Below are 8,326 nucleotides of genomic sequence, written 5' to 3'. Positions count from 1 at the left end.
TCTAAAATGTTGCTGTAGTTCCTCCAGCTTCCTGTTCTTGACTAATCTTTGACAAATCTCTCTTACAATATATTTTTAATTCCAGATATACATGGTTCAACTTTAGATAAGGGTAGAAGCTCACCCCACCACAGTTAGAAGCATGGTTGCTCAGACTTGCAGATTAAGTCTATCCACAATATTTTTGATACTTTACAACATGACCACTCTTTAAAATGGAAATGCAAACAAATTACACTCAGATATGACCACTTGCCCCTCCTTTGCTCTCTTTCTGTTCACCGGTCTGCCTCTCTGATCTTCCAAGATCTGGATTTCAGGGCAGAAGGTGAGGAAGGAGGATAGAGAACTTCTTATTAAGGCCTCATCAGTTTTGTATACTGTATACTGTATACTGGACATTAAAATCTGGTCCCTGACACCTAGTTGAGAAGTCATCTGCCCAAAAGAGAAAGGAAAACAAACAAATTCCAAAAAGATTACACAAAACAGCAAAGAACCCTCTAGGCATCCTGTGGAAAGAAGAGGAAATAAGGGCTAAGAGACAGACCTGAACATTTTACATATGTTGTTTTATTGTGTATGGGAGGGATTCTGTTAAAAATAAATGGAAGGGGCATTCCACAAAGTGGAAAAATGGTAATGGTTTGCAGCAGTAATGGAAATGAAAATCTGGCCTACATAACAAGGTAGTGCTCAGAGAGTGAAAGTCTTTGCTTTCAAGTTTCCTTCTAATGGAATGAGAAAACTGTTTTAATATTAAGAGTTACCTGGGGGCTAAGAAATGGAAGTGTGTTTTAGAGCAATCTGCTATGTAAATAGATAATATATTCCTGAATATTGTGTGTAGCCTGGCTGGGGAGCTGATTCAACACCAAACCCATGGGAAACTGTAGAAGATAGCAGAGCAACTGGAGAGAAGAAACAGTGTGGGGAGATAATGGCAGAGAAGTGGCTCACTGCCACAGCATCATTTTTTCCATTTGGGCTTCGATGCCCAGTGGGACTGATGTCATTACTCCCAGCTTGATGCTCCCCAGATGCACTTGAGTCCTACTTCAGGAGGGAGAAAATGTCTGTCTGACCCTGCAAGGATATCCTCAGGAAAAATAAAAAATAGGAGGGGACTGTAAAATAGCAAGAGTTTTACTGCAGCCATTAAGTACTAGGTATCCCTCCAACATACTTTCTCTTTGTGAAAATATTATAATAATATTTTGGTAATGTATCTTCTTTCTTTAGCAAGTGCAGTAGATGGCATTCTTGAACATCTGAAAGATAACTTTAATCTTTCCCAGTTTTCTGGATATGGGATCATGACATCACTTTATGAACTGGAACCAGAACTTTATGGTTTTCCCTGTTTTTTAGCTGAAAAGGTGAAATTTCCTTCCTTAGGCAATCTTTGACACAGATAAAGCTCTCTATCCCAACACACAAAACAATGTCTGTTTTAATGTCCTGGCCATGGATTACATAGCAGAGCTTTCCATCTGCACAGCAACAGGATCAGAACAAATGCCATCAATACTGATATTTAAAGACAGGAAGTTTTCAAAAGCCGCTCTGTGTAGGCTGTCAGCCAACAGACCAATGACCCCAGTGTCTTTAGAGACTTTTCTCTCAAAACCCCTGTCTCAATGTGCTTTGGAAGCTCTCTTCTCCCAGTGTGTAATAGCCATTTCCAAAGATGGTTGGTCAAGTGGCAGGAAGAACTACCTGACACTTTCTCTATTTACAGGAATAAAAAGGAACTGCTTAAGTCTCTGGCTTTATGGATGTGATGCGTGCTGTGGTTTTGAAGAAGAACAGGTTTTACAACTGATAACCTTCATTATGTTTTGTTTTCTTTAATGTAAATCATTGTCACGGTTCTATGATTTTTGGTATAAGTATTCCACATAGTAACATCATGTGAGGTACTGGGAGTTAAAGAGTTAATGCTCCAGTTCTGTGTATTGCTGAGTTTCTGGGTACCTGGCTCTCACAGAAGAAAACTACATACCCCAGAGGACTTTGTGTTCCCGTTTTCCACCCAGAGGGAAAGATAAAACTGCATGCACGTTCTGAGGCTTTCTCTTTTGCTGGCCATCTCAGCAGTGGAGGTTCCCTAGCTGTCTCAGCTTCAGCTTTAGCATAAGGCCTTTGAATTTCAGACAGTCTCTCATTTTATTTATTAGCTTCGATTCCAATTATATTGTATTATACTATATTATTTTTGCATTCTGATATCTTATTTAGTAAACTAGCTTTCCTCCTCAGATCGTTGCCACTGTTTTGTTCTCAGACCCATCTCCCTACCCCCTCCCTTTCCCCCTTCCCCGTTCCTGGGGCATGGGTCCATGGGTCCCCCACACCATTTGTCATAGAACAGGGCCGAACTAGCCCACAGAGCACTGACAATCATGGAAGCCTTCACTCACTGGAACCATTTTTCTCTATGTCAGAATGAAATACGCCTGACAGGTGCAAATTAACTGATGCTGATTGGTCCAGATGACTCCCTTTAGTGGTGCAAAGTTAATCCGGCTGCTTCTGTTTCAGCCTTGAGCACAACACAGCTATCACTCTGCTTTTCAAAAGGTACTTCCAACAGAAGCTGAATTCACATAATAAGTTATTTTCAAGTAACTTGTAAGTCATAATGCTTGTAAAATTCCAGTTAACACTAGGAAGTGTGCATAACAGAGCTCAGGGGTGAGAAAATCCCTAATACTCACCATGACCTCATTTGAAGAGAAAGTTTTTATGTACTCTTCTATTTTTTAATGTGCCTGAACTTGAGTGGAAATCACATGAAATATTTCCACACAGAGCTGATATCCACTGGGCAAGATGAAACATAAGAATGGGGGGGTGAAGAGAACACTGCATTGATGTGCCCACATAATGCTCACAAAAGGAGTCCTCGATCAACTGCTTTGAAATCGGCACAGCAGGAGCTGCAGTGGCTGATTGAGGTACAGGGTGGGTTTTCGGGAGGTTCCTGTCTCCCGACCCAACGCTGTTCTCGCGAGGTTAACGAGGCGTTAACGAAGTGTAGGCGTTGCCAGGGTTTCAGCGCCCTCGCCCTCACCCCTCAGCTGAATAGGGCTCAGGGAGGGCAGCGAAGTGTCACTACCCACTGTTTGTTTGTTTGTGCTTTTTATATATATATATTATTATTATTATTATTTATTTATTTTTAAGTTATTACAATTCGTATATATATATACATTATTTAAAACTATTTTTATTTATTTATTTACTTTCAATTTTTCATTTCTTTGTTTTTATTCTTTTTTGTGCCATGGTCTTTACTAGACGGAGGGTTTTCCTTAAAAAGGCTGTGGCGACCCAGACAGAAGGTCTGCCTAGAAGCGTGGCTACACAGGTCTCTGGTTGCAAGGAGTGCCAGAGCCTGCTACTGCTGGATGAGGGTGCTAAGCAGTTCTCCTGTGCAAGGTGTGAGCAGGTGGAAGATCTGCTTAGCATGGTGGCTGAACTGAAAGAGGAGGTTGAGAGACTGAGGGCCATCAGGGACTGTGAGCAGGAGATTGACTGGTGGAGTAGCTCCCTAGAGTGCCAGAGAGAAAGGCGCCGGGGAGATCTCCCGCAGTTGGTGGTGGACTCCCTGACCTGTCCCTGTAGGGCAGAAGGGGGATATCTGAGAGATAGGGAGGGCTCACAGAGAGTCCCTGCTCGGTACCGTGGGCAATCTCCCCCTCTGCCTCCCCAGTGTCCCCAGATACTCCTAAGCAATAGATTTGCAGCATTGGATGTTGAAGAGGTGATAAGGGGTGAAGTGCAGGAAGATTCTCGCAGGAGGTCACCAATGGCAAGGCAGTCAACTCCGTGCATTGAGACTGCTACTACTAAGAAAGAAAGGAAGGTGATCGTAGTGGGTGGCTCCCTTCTAAAGGGAACTGAGGGCCCCATTTGCAGACCAGACCCAAAACACAGGGAAGTGTGCTGTCTCCCTGGGGCCCGGATCAGGGACATTGCTAGAAGACTCCCGGACTTGATACGCCCCACCGACTACTACCCGTTACTCGTAGTTCAGGCAGACTGCAATGAAATATCTCAGAGAAGCCTGCGAACTATGAAAAGAGATTTCAGGGGATTAGGGCGATTAGTTCAAGGGGTGGGAGCACAAGTGGTGTTCCATGGGTGACCATGGGCCATAGTGACCACCGTGGTCCATAGTGACCACGGGGCAGTTTACTCAGCTCCTGGCCTGTTATCTGTTGATGGGATGCACCTATCTCAAAGGGGGAAATGAATCCTAGCACAGGAGCTAGCTGGACTCATTGAGAGAGCTTTAAACTAGCTGTGATGGGGGAAGGGGATAAAACAGGGCTCACCAGTAAAGAGCCTAAGGAGGCTGTGCTAGAGAAAGGGGTGAGGCAGATATCTCAGCTGAAGTGCATCTATACCAATGCACGCAGCATGGGCAATAAACAAGAAGAGCTTGAAGCCATTGTGAGGCAGGCTAACTATGACCTTGTGGCTATTACAGAAACATGGTGGGACATCTCCCATGACTGGAATACTGGGATTGATGGCTACAAGCTCTTCAGAAGGGATAGACAGGGAAGAAAGGGTGGTGGCATAGCTCTCTATATCAAAGAGTGTTTTGATGTTGAAGAGCTTGAGGTTGGAAATGATAAACTAGAGTCTCTATGGATAAGGATCAGGGGGATAGTCTTTAGGAGTGACATCGTGGTGGGGGTCTGCTATAAACCACCTAGTCAGGATGAAGAAATAGACGAGGTGTTCTATAAACAACTCGTAGATGTTGCATGATGTCCAGCACTCGTTCTCATGGGGGACTTCAACTTCCCTGACATATGCTGGAAATATAATACTGTGCAGAGGAAGCAGTCCATGAGATTTCTAGAATGTGTGGATGATTGCTTCCTGACACAGCTGACGCAAGAGCCTACCAGGGGAGATGCCTTGCTAGACCTACTTTTCACTAACAGGGAAGGACTAGTAGGAGATGTGAAGGTTGGAGATTGTCTTGGCCAGAGTGACCATGAAATGGTGGAGTTTGCTATTCTGGGTGATGTCAAGAGGGTGACTAGCAAAACTGCTACCTTGGGCTTCCGGAGGGCAGACTTTGACCTGTTCAGGGTGCTTGTTGCAAGGGTCCCTTGGGACTTGCTCCTGAGGGGTAAAGGGGTCCAGGAAGCCTGGATGCTCCTCAAGATGGAAATCTTAAAGGCACAGGAGCAGGCTGTCCCGGAGTCCCGTAAGTCGAGCCGGAGGAGAAAAAGACCAGTGTGGATGAACCGGGATATTTGTTGAGACTCCGAGAGAAAAAGAGAGTCTATGTCCTCTGGAAGATGGGACAGGCTACTTGGGGTGACTACAGAGAACTAGCCGAGATTTGCAGGCAGAAAATTAGAAATGCTAAAGCCCAGCTTGAACTTAGACTGGCTACTGCTGTAAAGGAGAACAGGAAACCCTTTTACAAATATATTAACAGCAAGAGAAAAACTAAGGAAAATTTCTCTCCTTTACTCGACGAGGCAGGGAATGTAACCACAGAGGATAAGGAAAAGGCTGAGGTTCTCAATGCCTTCTTCACATCTGTCTTTAATAGACAGAACAGTTGTCCACAGGGTACTTGCCCTGACCTGGAAGTCCAGGACGGGGCGCATAATGCACCCCCTGTGATCCAAGCAGAGACGGTCAGAGATCTTCTCCTCCATCTGAACTGCCACAAGTCAATGGGGCCAGATGGGATCCACCCAAGGGTGCTGAGGGAGCTAGCAGAGGTGATTGCCGAGCCACTTTCTGCCATCTATCAGAATTCCTGGTGATCTGGAGAGGTCCCACAAGATTGGAGGCTTGCCGATGTGACTCCCATCTACATGAAAGGCTGTAAGGAAGACCCGGGGAACTACAGGCCTGTCAGCCTGACCTCGGTATCAGGGAAAGTTATGGAGCAGATGATCTTGAGGGAGATCACACGGCACGTGCATGGCAACCAGGGAATCAGACCCAGCCAGCATGGGTTCACCAGGGGCAGGTCGTGCTTGTCCAACCTCATCTCCTTCTATGACTGGGTGACCAGACAAGTAGATGAGGGAAAGGCTGTTGATGTAGTCTACCTGGACTTCAGCAAGGCCTTCGACACAGTCTCCAACAGTATTCTCCTGAGGAAACTGGCAGCCCGTGGTGTGGACAGGTTCACTTTTCTCTGGGTGGAGAACTGGCTAGAGGGCCGTGCCCAGAGGGTAGTGGTTAATGGAGTTAAGTCCAGCTGGCATCCTGTTACGAGTGGTGTCCCCCAGGGGTCAGTTTTGGGGCCCATCTTGTTTAATATCTTTATTGATGACCTAGACGAGGGAATTGAGTGTACCCTCAGTAAGTTTGCAGATGACACCAAGTTGGGAGGATGTGTCAAACTGCCTGAGGGTAGGGAGGCCCTTCAGAGGGATTTGGATAGGCTGAACAGCTGGGCTGAGCTCAATGGGATGAGGTTCAATAAGACCAAGTGCCGGGTCCTGCACTTTGTCCACAATAACCCCATGCAATGCTATAGGCTTGGGCTTGAAGAATGTAGAGAGGAAAAGGACCTGGGGGTGTTGGTTGATGCTCGGCTCAACATGAGCCGGCAGTGTGCCCAGGTGGCCAAGAAGGCCAATGGCATCCTGGCCTGTATTAGAAATAGTGTAGCCAGCTGGAGCAGGGAGGTGATCATCCCCCTGTACTCAGCTCTGGTACGGCCGTACCTCGAGTACTGTGTTCAGTTTTGGGCCCGTCACTACAAGAAGGACATTGAGGCCCTGGAGCGTGTTCAGAGAAGGGCAACAAAACTGGTGAGGGGTCTGGAGCACAAGTCTTATGAGGAGCGGCTGAGGGAGCTGGGATTGTTTAGTCTGGAGAAGAGGAGGCTCAGAGGAGACCTTATTGCACTCTACCACTTCCTGAAGGGGGGTTGTGGTGAGGAGGGGGTGGGCTTCTTCTCCCTGACAAATAATGACAGGACGAGAGGGAATGGTCACAAGTTGCGACGGGGAAGATTTAGATTAGACCTGAGGAAACATTTTTTCTCTGAAAGAGTGGTCAGGCACTGGAATGGCCTGCCTAGGGAAGTGGTTGAGGCACTGTCCCTAGCACTGTTCAAGAAGCGTTTAGATGAGGTGCTAAGGGATTTGATTTAGTAGTTGGGTAGGGATAGTGATAGGAGGATGGCTGGACTAGATGATCTTGTATGTCCTTTCCAACCTTATGAACCTATGAACCTACATCTCCTAGGTGAGGTTGTGCAAGGACATATGCATGAGCAGATTTCGATACTTAAATCATCAGAAATTTACTGTCTGGCATAAAACTCCTCTGCAGCTTTCAGTCTCCTTGCATACTTGAAGTCCTTATACAATTGCCTAAATCTCCATGTCAGTAGTAATTACATATAACATTAATTTATATAATTATTTTTTTTATACATCGTCAGATCCATAGCATTTTAAATCTTCCTGTGATTGTCAGCCTAAGTCCATTGAAATCAAACTTATAAATTGTCATTTTGGGGCTGATACTGTAACTACAAAATATAAATATTAGTATATATTAATAGAAAAGAAAGTTAGAATATCTGTTCTACCCACACACAATCAAGATAACATAAAATTTACTTTTTCCCTCTTCATTATATGTACTGCTTCAATAGTGCATACAGATGGAAAACAAAATTCATCAGGAGATGCAGGTTCAGGTTAGGAAGTTAGGAAAAAAAAAGATATTTTATCAAAATAGCAATATCTGAAGGTAAAGACAAATATAAGTACGTAGGTTGCACTGAAAGTAATGCCTTGTATTCATTTGAAAAAAAGAAAGAAAGAAGGGGAAGGGAAAAAAATAAAAAGAAAAGAAAAAAGAAAAGAAAATTACAACAGATACAAAGAACACAATAGCAGTGTTTGACTGAGCAAATTCTCAGCTGCAAAGCATTGTTATTCAATTTAGTCACCATTCTCTATGCATTTTCACCAATGATGAACAAGAGGCTGCATGCTGCTGTCATAATGAGCTGCAAGGCTATATAGAATGTGGTTTGTCTTTCATGTTGCACTACTGAAAGTAGTGCCTCCTATTTTATGATGCTGGCCCATGACATTAGAGGTGGATGTTGGTGGTATGGCAGTAGAGGTTGAAGCTCTTATCTATATTCTGTTACATCGAATCATTTAATCTAGAATAGTTTGGGTTGGAAGGACATTTAAGGTCATCTAGTCCCAACCTTCTTGCTATTGGCAGGGACACCTCCCGCTAGACCAGGTTGATCAAAACCCCATCCAGCCTGGCCTTGCTTTTTGTTGTCCTGTGACAGATG

The sequence above is a fragment of the Cyrtonyx montezumae genome, unplaced genomic scaffold (genome assembly GCF_038088225.1).
Source record: "Cyrtonyx montezumae isolate F1298 unplaced genomic scaffold, pur_monq_1.0 scaffold_36, whole genome shotgun sequence".
In the NCBI taxonomy this organism is placed as follows: domain Eukaryota; kingdom Metazoa; phylum Chordata; class Aves; order Galliformes; family Odontophoridae; genus Cyrtonyx; species Cyrtonyx montezumae.
This window is presented reverse-complemented; position numbering follows the sequence as displayed.